This window comes from Moschus berezovskii, chromosome 14, assembly GCF_049115385.1.
Source record: "Moschus berezovskii isolate FMDL1 chromosome 14, NW_MosBer_1.0, whole genome shotgun sequence".
NCBI classification, from domain to species: Eukaryota; Metazoa; Chordata; class Mammalia; order Artiodactyla; family Moschidae; genus Moschus; species Moschus berezovskii.
This window is the reverse complement of record NC_142473.1, coordinates 3212484-3223120: the sequence shown is the minus strand read 5'-3', so window position 1 is coordinate 3223120 and position 10637 is coordinate 3212484.

Genomic DNA, 10637 nt, shown 5'->3' with positions numbered 1-10637 from the left:
TCATTTCTATGTATCCATATATCCACTCCCCTCTGAGCTTCCCACCCACCCCCTCATTCCTCTTCTTTAGGTCAATGGAGAGCACCAAGCTGAACTCCGGATGCGACACGGCCGCTTTCCACTAGCTATCTGTTTTAGAGACCTGAGGATTATTAGAAATAAAGGAAATTTAAAAACAAACAAAAAGCAGCAACAGGGAACATATATCCCAGCAGTGTATATATGTCGATGTTAGTCTCTCAGGCTGTCCTCTCCTCTCCTCCCCCTGCTGTGTCCTCAAGTTCGTTCTCTGTGTCTCTGCCTCTATTGAGCTCTGGAGATGAGGTCATCAGTACCATTTTTCTATACACACTGTGCTTAGTTGCTCAAACCTGTTCATTCTGTAGCCTGCAAGGCTCCTCTGGCAATGGATTGCACCTTTCAGGCTTCTCTGTCAAAGAATATTCTCCACAAGTATACCAGAGTGGGTTGCCATGCCCTTTTCAAGGGTATCTTCCCAAACCAGGGATCAAACTCAGGTTTCCCACATTGCAGGCAGATTCTTTACTGTCTGAGCCACAAGGGAAGCCCAACAATAGTAGAATGGGTAGCTTATCCTTTCTTAGGGGATATTGCCAACCCAGGAATTGAACCGGGGTCTCCTGCATTACAGGAGGATTCTTTACCAGCTCAGCTACCATGGAAGCCTATATACATATGTATAGATAGATAGATTGATAGATACGTATGGATTCGTATATATGAATATATATCTATATGTATATATATACACATACACACATATATATATATATGAATATAGAATATTTGTTTTTGTATTTCTGTCTTATTTCACTTTGACTGACCGTCCATTCACATCTCTTCAGAGGACCACTTTCATTTCTTTAATGGCTATATAATATTACAATGTATATATGTAGCACTTTTCCTTACCCATTTCTCTGTTGATGGACATTTAGGTTGATTTGATATTCTGCTGCTGCTGCTGCTGCTGCTAAGTCGCTTCAGTCATGTCCGATTCTGTGCAACCCCACAGACGGCAGCCCAGCAGGCTCCTCTGTCCCTGGGATTCTCCAGGCAAGAATACTGGAGTGGGTTCCTATTTCCTTCTCCAATGCATGAAAGTGAAAAGTGAAAGTGAAGTAGTGGCTGACTCTTCCTGACCCCATGGACTGTAATCTACCAGGCTCCTCCGTCCATGGCATTTTCCAGGCAAAAGTACTGGACTGGGTTGCCATTTCCGTCTCCAGATTCCATGTCCTAGTTATTGTAAATAGGGTTGCAATGAACATGAGCGTGCATATGTCTTTTTGAATTATGGCAGTCTCAGCAAACCCAGTGGCATTGCTGGGTGGTATGGCAGTTCTAGTTTCAGTTTTTAAGGAACCTGCATACTGCCCTCCGTAGCGGCTATATCAACTTACCTTCCCACCAACAGTGCAGCAGGGGTCTCACTTCTCTACACCCTCTCCAGTATTGTTTGTAGATATTTTGATGATAGGTATTGTGACTGACGTGAGATAATGTCTCATTTGCAGTTTTGATTTGCATTTCTCTAACAGTGATAGAATAGTCAGTGATGTTGAGATTCTGTTGTGTTTGGTGTTCCATCGTATGACTTACTTATACATCAGTACACTTGAATAGATTCTGAGTGACCCTTTGTGCTCTATAAAGTGATACACTCAGACAAATGCATATTGACAGGTACCCATCCTAAACGATCACTTCCAGTTCCCTGCTCCACGATCTGCTTATCACCTATGTAGCTTTACCTTTTCAGTTCAGTTCAGTTCAGTCGCTCAGTCGTGTCCGACTCTCCGCGACCCAATGAATCACAGCACGCCAGGCCTCCCTGTCCATCACCAACCCCCGGAGTACACTCAAACTCATGTCCACAGAGTCGGTGATGCCATCCAGCCATCTCATTCTGCGTCGTCCCCTTCTCCTCCCGCCCCCAACCTTTCCCAGCATCAGAGTCTTTTCCAGTGAGTCAACTCGTCGCATGAGGTGGCCAAAGTATTGCAGTTTCAGCTTTAGCATCAGTCCCTCCAATGAACATCCAGGATTGATCTCCTTTAGGATGGACTGGTTGGATCTCCTTGCAGTATAAGGGACTCTCAAGAGTCTTCTCCAACACCACAGTTCAAAAGCATCGATTCTTTGGCGATCAGCCTTCTTCACAGTCCAACTCTCACATTCATACATGACCACGGGAAAAACCATTGCCTTGACTAGACGGACCTTGGTTGACAAAGTAATGTCTCTGCTTTTTAATATACTGTCTAGGTTGGTCATAACTTTCCTTCCAAGGAGCAAGCGTCTTTTAATTTAATGGCTGCAATCAGCATCTGCAGTGATTTTGGAGCCCAAAAAAACAAAGTCTGACACTGTTTCCACTGCTTTTCCATCTATTTCCCATGAAGTGATGGGACCAGATGCCATGATCTTTGTTTTCTGAATGTTGAGCTTCAAACCAACCTTTTCACTCTCCTCTTTCACTTTCATCAAGAGGCTTTTGAGTTCCTCTTCACTTTCTGCCATAAGGGTGGTGTCATCTGCATATCTGAGGTTATTGATATTTCTCCAAGCAATCTTGATTCCAGCTTGTGCTTCTTCCAGCCCAGCGTTCCTCATGGTGTACTCTGCATATAAGTTAAATAAGCAAGGTGACAATATACAACCTTGACGTACACCTTTTCCTATTTGGAACCAGTCTGTTGTTCCATGTCCAGTTCTAACTGTTGCTTCCTGACCTGCATACAGGTTTCTCAAGAGGCAGGTCAGGTGGTCTGGGATTCCCATTTCTTTCAGAATGTTCCACAGTTTATTGTGATCTACACAGTCAAAGGCTTTGGCATAGTCAATGAAGCAGAAATAGATGTTTTTCTGAAACTCTCTTGCTTTCTCCATGATCCAGCGGATGTTGGCAATTTGATCTCTGGTTCCTCTGCCTTTTCTAAAACCTGCTTGATCATCTGGGAGTTCACGGTTTACATATAGCTGAAGCCTGGCTTGGAGAATTTTGAGCATGACTTTACTAGCATGTGAGATGAGTGCAATTGTGCGGTAGTTGGAGCATTCTTTGGCATTGCCTTTCTTTGGGATTGGAATGAAGACTGACCTCTTCCAGTACTGTGGCCACTGCTGAGTTTTCCAAATCTGCTGGCATATTGAGTGCAGCACTTTCACAGCATCATCTTTCAAGACTTGAAATAGCTCAACTGGAATTCCATCACCTCCACTAGCTTTGTTCGTAGTGATGCTTTCTAAGGCCCACTTGACTTCACATTCCAAGATGTCTGGCTCTAGGTCAGTGATTACGTTATCGTGACTATCTTGGTCGTGAAGATATTTTTTGTACAGTTCTTCTGTGTATTCCTGCCACCTCTTCTTAATATCTTCTGCTTCTGTTAGGTCCATACCATTTCTGTCCTTTATCGAGCCCATCTTTGCATGAAATGTTCCCTTGGAATCTCTAATTTTTTTTAAGAGGTCTCTTGTTTTTCCTATTCTGTTGTTTTCCTCTATTTCTTTGCATTGATCACCTAGGAAGTCTTTTTTATCTCTCCTTGCTATTCTTTGGAAATCTGCATTCAGATGCTTATATCTTTCCTTTTCTCCTTTGCTTTTCGCCTCTCTTCTTTTCACAGCTATTTGTAAGGCCTCCTCAGACAGCCATTTCGCTCTTTTGCATTTCTTTTCCATGGGGATGGTCTTGGTCCCTGTCTCCTGTACAATGTCACGAACCTCCGTCCAGAGTTCATCAGGCACTCTATCAATCAGATCTAGTCCCTTAAATCTATTTCTCACTTCCACTGTATAATCATAAGGGATTCCAATACCCAGCTGTGGATGTGACCAGTGATAGAAGCAAAGTCCGGTGCTGTAAAGAGCAATATTGCATAGGAACCTGGAATGTTAGGTCCATGAATCAAGGCAAATTGGAAGTGGTCAAACAGGAGATGGCAAGAGTGAACATAGACATTCTAGGAATCAGTGAATTAAAATGGACTGGAATGGGTGAATTTAACTCGGACGACCATTATATCTACTACTGTGGGCAGGAATCCCTTAGAAGAAATGGAGTAGCCATCATGGTCAACAAAAGAGTCTGAAATGCAGTACTTGGATGCAATCTTAAAAATGACAGGATGATTTATGTTCGTTTCCAAGACAAACCATTCAATATTACAGTAATCCAGGCCTATGCCCCAACCAGTAATGCTGAAGAAGCGGAAGTTAATCGGTTCTATGAAGACCTACAAGACCTTTTAGAACTAACACCCAAAAAAGATGTCCTTTTCATTATAGGGGACTGGAATGCAAAAGTAGGAAGTCAAGAAACACCTGGAGTAACTGGCAAATTTGGCCATGGAGCACGGAATGAAGCAGGGCAAAGGCTAATAGAGTTTTGTCAAGAGAATGCACTGGTCATAGCAAACACCCTCTTCCAACAACACAAGAGAAGACTCTACACATGGACATCACCAGATGGTCAACACCGAAATCAGATTGATTATATTCTTTGCAACCAAAGATGGAGAAGCTGTATACAGTTAGCGAAAACAAGACCAGGAGCTGACTGTGGCTCAGATCATGAACTCCTTATTGCGAAATTGAAACTTAAATTGAAGAAAGTAAGGAAAACCACTAGACCATTCAGATATGACCTCAATCAAATCCCTTACCTTTCCAAGAATGTCACAATGGGGTCATACTGGGTGCAGCCTTTCAACTGGATTCTTTCACTTAGCCATATGCATCTAAGACTTATCCCTGTCTTTCAAGGGCTGATGTTTCATTCCTTTCCACTGTTGAGTGTTATTCCTTTGCATGTATATACGAGGGAAATAAATTTCGCTCTCCCCTTCCAGGTGCCTGGTTGAGCCCTCCTGCTTCATCATTGAACACACATTATCAGGGGAAAAACAGTAGTTTAACGAACATGTATAACTTTTGCATAGAGAGGAGATGCCAAGGAAAATTGAGTCACTCCCTGAAATGACCCAAGACCTCATCTTAAATAGCTCTTCAGTCCCAAACAGAAGAAAGACCTTGAGGGGAAGACAGAGGACATTTATGCAAGTTATCATGCAAAGCACAGTAAATAAACAGATGATTGTTTGCAGATTTAAGTCCTGACTTCTTCACAGATAAGTGTTCCTTCTTTGAGATGTAATTATCTTTCTCCTAGGTTCAAAGAGGGACACCTGTACAGATGAAGATTTCCCGAATAAATGTAAATGTACCTCACAGAAGGGCAACCTCAGTCTTCCCTGGTGAACTAGCTGCTAAAAATCTGCCTGCTAATGTGGTGGACACAGGTTCTACCCCTGATCCAGGAGGATCCCACACGCCTCAGCGCAGCTGAGCTCACGCACCATAACTGCTGAGCCAGTGCTCCAGAGCAGGGGAGCCCCAACCACTAAATGCATGCGCCACAACTCCTGAAGCCTCACACCCAGAGCCCATGCTCCACAACAAGAGTAGAACCAGCTCTCCACAGCGAAAGAAAGCCCTCTCAAAGCAAGGAAGACACAGCATGGCCATAAGGAAATGAATAAATCTTATAAAAGCATAGGGAGAAACCTCTACTCAGTTTTTATTATTTTAAATTAAACTAAAATAACTCATGTCAAACGGACATAATTTGGCGTGATGTGTTCTGGTCGCCTTGATATCCGTGTACACCAATTTGCTCGCACATTCATCTACTGAAGGGTATCCTGATCTCGTCAAGTTTGTAGCCACTGTGAATAGAACTGCTGTGCAAAATTGCATCCTCGTTTGCATTTGGACATAGCACTTCAGGGCAACTGCCTAAATACTGAAAGCATGACTGCTGGATCCCAAGGCGAGACCTGTTGAGGTTCGGGGAAAACTGCCAAACCGTCCCTCACGGGGGCTCTCAGGCTTCCCACCGGCAATAAGGAGTGGTTCCTGTTGTTCCTCACCCCCCAGCGGTTAGTATTATCTTATATTTGCAGTTCAGCAGTCCTGAGAGGTGTGGTGTGACACATCACGACTTTAATTTGTAACTCCCTGATTGGACATGACGGTGAGTCTATGTGCTATTTATTTTTAACAACTAGGGAATTTCTGACATGTGTTGCAAAGTGAGCGAAGTTTGAAGTCATATGCCAAGTGAATCAAGCTAAACAGAAATGGAAAATAATCTATGATTCCACCGTGAGGCACGCAGATTAGTGCACTACAAACACAAAGCAGAATAAGGCTACCAGGGGATAAGGGGTGTTGGACCTGCTGGACTCGGACAAGGGCCAGTGGCCGTGCATGACGATGGTGGTGGTCAGGCAGTCAGTCAGTTCAGTCGCGTCTGACTCTCTGTGACCCCATGAATCGCAGCATGCCAGGCCTCCCTGTCCATCACCAACTCCTGGAGTTCACTCAAACTCATGTCCATTGAGTCGGTGATGCCATCCAACCATCTCATCCTCTGTCGTCCCCTTCTCTTCCTGCCTTCAATCTTTCCCAACATCAGGGTCTTTTCAGATGAGTCAGCTCTTCGCATCAGGTGGCCAAAAGATTGGAGTTTCAGCTTCAACATCAGTCCTTCCAGTGAACACCCAGGACTGATTTCCTTTAGGATGGACTAGTTGGATCTCCCTGCAGTCCAAGGGACTCTCAAGAGTCTTCTGCAACGCCACAGTTCAAAAGCATCAGTTTTTCTGCCCTCAGCATGAGACACAGGACATAGCCAACAGCAACACCTTCTCACACAGATTTCCAGTCAGCGCCGGTCAACTTTCTACACCCTTGGCTTCTCTCCTTTGGGTCTGAGAACTCAAGGCCTCATGAAATTGAGGTGTTCTCCTTCTCAGAAAATGGAAACTTGCACACAGACCCATGCCTCATTCTGCCAGCCAAGGCTATCAGCTCCTCTTACTGAAGAGTCATGTGTCACATGTGTCCTATAGAAGTCCTCAAATTAACAACAGTGCCAATGAGAAGACCTAGGTTGGGAGAGGGCTGAGCTTAATGAAATTATCACCAGATGCGCCAGACTGACAGCTGCTAAGGTGTGTGGCATCAACTTCCCACTGGCCTGACATCTTGGAGGTCATGTCCTCAAACTGGTGACAAGACACCTATCAGGGACACTCTGGCAACATGGTCAGCAGGTAGTGAGACCTGGAGGGAAAAGTGGAAGTGGACAGAAGGTGGATCCTGCAGCAAGAGCAGATTCTCCGAGTTGCTGTGCTTGGCACGCGCTATGCTTAGTTGGTCAGTCATGTCCGACTCTTTGCGACCTGATGAACTGTAGCCCTCCAGGCTCCTTATCCATGGGGATTCTCCAGGCAAGAATATCGGAGTGGGGGATCTTCCCAACCCAGGGATCGAACCCACCTCTCCCACACTGCAGGCAGATTCTTTTACTGACCGAGCCTCCCCAGAAGAGAGATTGTAAATGGAACTGAGTAAAGGTCAGGTTATTTGACCAGAGACCAAGCCCTCGGCCTCTGAAAACTCTTGAATTTTTATTTGCTTTGCTCTCACTACTGTTTCTTGGCTTTCCAAGAACTTCAGAAGGTTAAGGGCTAGGGAGAGGAAAGGAGTGAATGATCAAGGAGAATTGGAGTTCTACAGCTAAACTACGATCCTGTCAGTTATAAAAAGACACCCAACTCAGGAGACATTCAGAGTTCGAACGTCGCCGAAGAAATCTTCATTTGCTTCTTCCAAGTTGCATACTGCACCCTCCTTAACTTTCAGTCTCTGAAATCTAAATTAATGGGGACATCTGCTTCTAGCAAATGCAGTCAGTGTTGTCTTGCCACCAGCAGTGTGCAATCACAAAACCAAAGGAAGAGAAAGAAGAGTAAAAAAAGGACAACACAGTACAGGTTCCAGAAACCAGACCCTTCCCCAAATCACCCCCTCTCCACACCCATCTTGCTTCCTCCCACGTGTCTCAATCTGCTGTCATAATTCAGCTGCAAATACATGTGTGTGCTCAATTGCTTCAGTCATGTCCGCCTCAGTGCGTCCCCAGGGACTGTAGCCCACCAGACTCCTCTGTCCATGGGATTCGCCAGGCAAGAATACTGGGTGGGCTGTCTTGCCCTCCTCCAGGCGATCTTCCAGACCTAGGGCTCAAACTTTTATCCCTAGTCTTCTGTGTGTCCTCAATTGGCAGATGGGTTCTATACCACCTGAGTCACCTGGGAAGCACCCTGCTACAAATACACTTAACAGGAAATGCACTCCAGGCCTGTTTGGTCTGTCATCAATCAAAAACCACCAAGATTTGGTCAGAACTGAAAAATTCAAACAATAAAAAGGTTGTAAAAACAAACTATACTCAAGGATTCTGTATGCCCCTGACCAGTTCAGCCACAGACGACTCAAAAGAGGAGAGTCTAACTCTTTCTGGGGAAAGGGGTGCCCCACTCTCAGCCTGATGGTCTTTAGGTCCCCCAACATGGCTTTTGCTCTAGGCCAAAACTGTCCAGTGAAGTGGACAAATTCAAGCTCCATATAAAACCTTAAATTTTCTAGAACCCACATTTAAAAACAAAAAGCAGCAGATGAAATTAATTTTCAAATTATATTTTAATCTGGTAAACAAAAAATATTATAATTTCAACATGTGATCAATATGTCACAAGTCATGACTGGTGTGCAGATAAATTTGACCTTATTTTGATGACTAAATACATTCCTTTCTAAGACAAAGTGCCACTCCTAGGATGGGAAGCTAAAATGGGAACCCCTTTGCCTTGGGAGTAAGCCTGTCAGGTAAAATACAAGACATCTACTTAAATTTGGTCTTCAGTGAATAATTTTTTAGTATAAGTACATTCCAAGTATTGCAGGAGATGGGCTTCTACTAAAAAAAAAAGTTTCCATCGTTTCCCTAAAATTCAAATTTAACTGTGATTCCTCTATTTCTGTTTGGTAAATCCAGCCACCTAAAAGGCATGATTAGAACGGATTCCTTCTTTAGCTAAAAGAGAGTACATCAGTGGTGAGTGAACACAGCTCTCTCCCATCAGGGCCAGAGTTACGATCACGGGAGGATGATGTGTCATCAGGTGGCCAGTAGAGTTCAGAAGTGTAAAAGTTTGTCTTCATTGGCCCAGCACAGACCACAAGGTACTGGCAACCCCACAAAAGAGGAGGAGATAAAGGCAGGAGAGATGAAGGCAGAGGGAGAAAACGTGGCCAGCTCAGGAAGCAGCAGCAGGTGATGGTGCCCAGGAGGCCACAGGCCAGCCTGCTGGGGTGCCTCACAGTTTCAGGTGTGAAGCACTCTTCCCAGGGTCCAGTGGTGATCACACCTGCAGAAAGGGGCACAGCTAAGCAGTAGGGGGTCACTGAAGCCCAGTGGCTACTCTGCTCCACCCTTGTTTCTTTTTCATGAAGTTACAAAATATCCATACATCCTGTTCATTGGAAGGACTGATGCTAAAGTTGAAACTGCAATACTTTGGCCACCTCATGCGACGAGTTGACTCACTGGAAAAGACTCTGATGCTGGGAAAGGTTGGGGGCGGGAGGAAAAGGGGACGACCGAGAATGAGATGGCTGGATGGCATCACCGACTTTGTGGACATGAGTTTGAGTGAACTCCGGGAATTGGTGATGGACAGGGAGGCCTGGCGTGCTGTGATCATGGGGTCGCGGAGAGTCGGACACGACTGAGCGACTGAACTGAACTGTACTCCCGTGAACCTTGTGCAAGACCTTGATCTTAATGTGGCATCTGCACCTTTCCAACCTGCTGTGGGATTTTCTTTACCAATAAAATTGGCCTTTATTTTTACTTTATGTACTAAGAACTCTCACAATGGGTGACAAGAGAGAAGTACCGTGTCCAGCTCATTAGATATTCCTTACTGTCTTCCATGTGAGAGGGTGAAACATGCCCCCCCAATTCCTAAAATTCCAAAAGAGTAGTACCTGGTTAAAGCTAAGGGGCACGGTGCTCCCAGAACCTTGGGGAAGATGTGTTTCAGATTGATTTAGTGTTGAGCATGTGTAAGGCTTGGAGGAATGATACAGAGAGTCTCATAGAGTAGATCAGGGTGGACCTTGAGAATCTCCATTTTTAACCACTTCCCAGGTGATGCTAACACTGCTGGTCCAGTGATGACCCTTTGAGAACCACTGACTTACACAAGGAGAGAGCTTCCACAGAAGCTGAAATGGCACTTTTGGAGACACTTCCTCTCTTCTATTCTGAGAGCTTCCTCACACGGAAAACCCAGATGCCAACCTGAAAATTAGCAGAGTAGCTCTTCCACAACTAAGGATGTAAAGAAAAAACCGCATGGAGATGCATTGGAAGGGCAGAGATTCAGTCTAGTCAGGACCCATACTCCTGATGGGTGACCCAGAATTAGGAGGGGACATTTCCAACTTGGTATCTTCCCTGGGGGGACATGCTGAGCACCTGAGCCCTGGTAACCTGAATGAGGAAGACGAGCCCCCATAATATCCTGATTTGAAACCAGCAGAGCTATGTCTGGGAGAGAGCTGGAGGCTGTGGTGAGCCAAGACCCCATGCTTAATATGTTAGTGCCAATTAAGTGCTGAACGTTGGCCCAGGTCACATGGGAAGGAGAATGATTTTAGGACACGTGCCAAAGGGGCAAGGATTTCTTGAAACT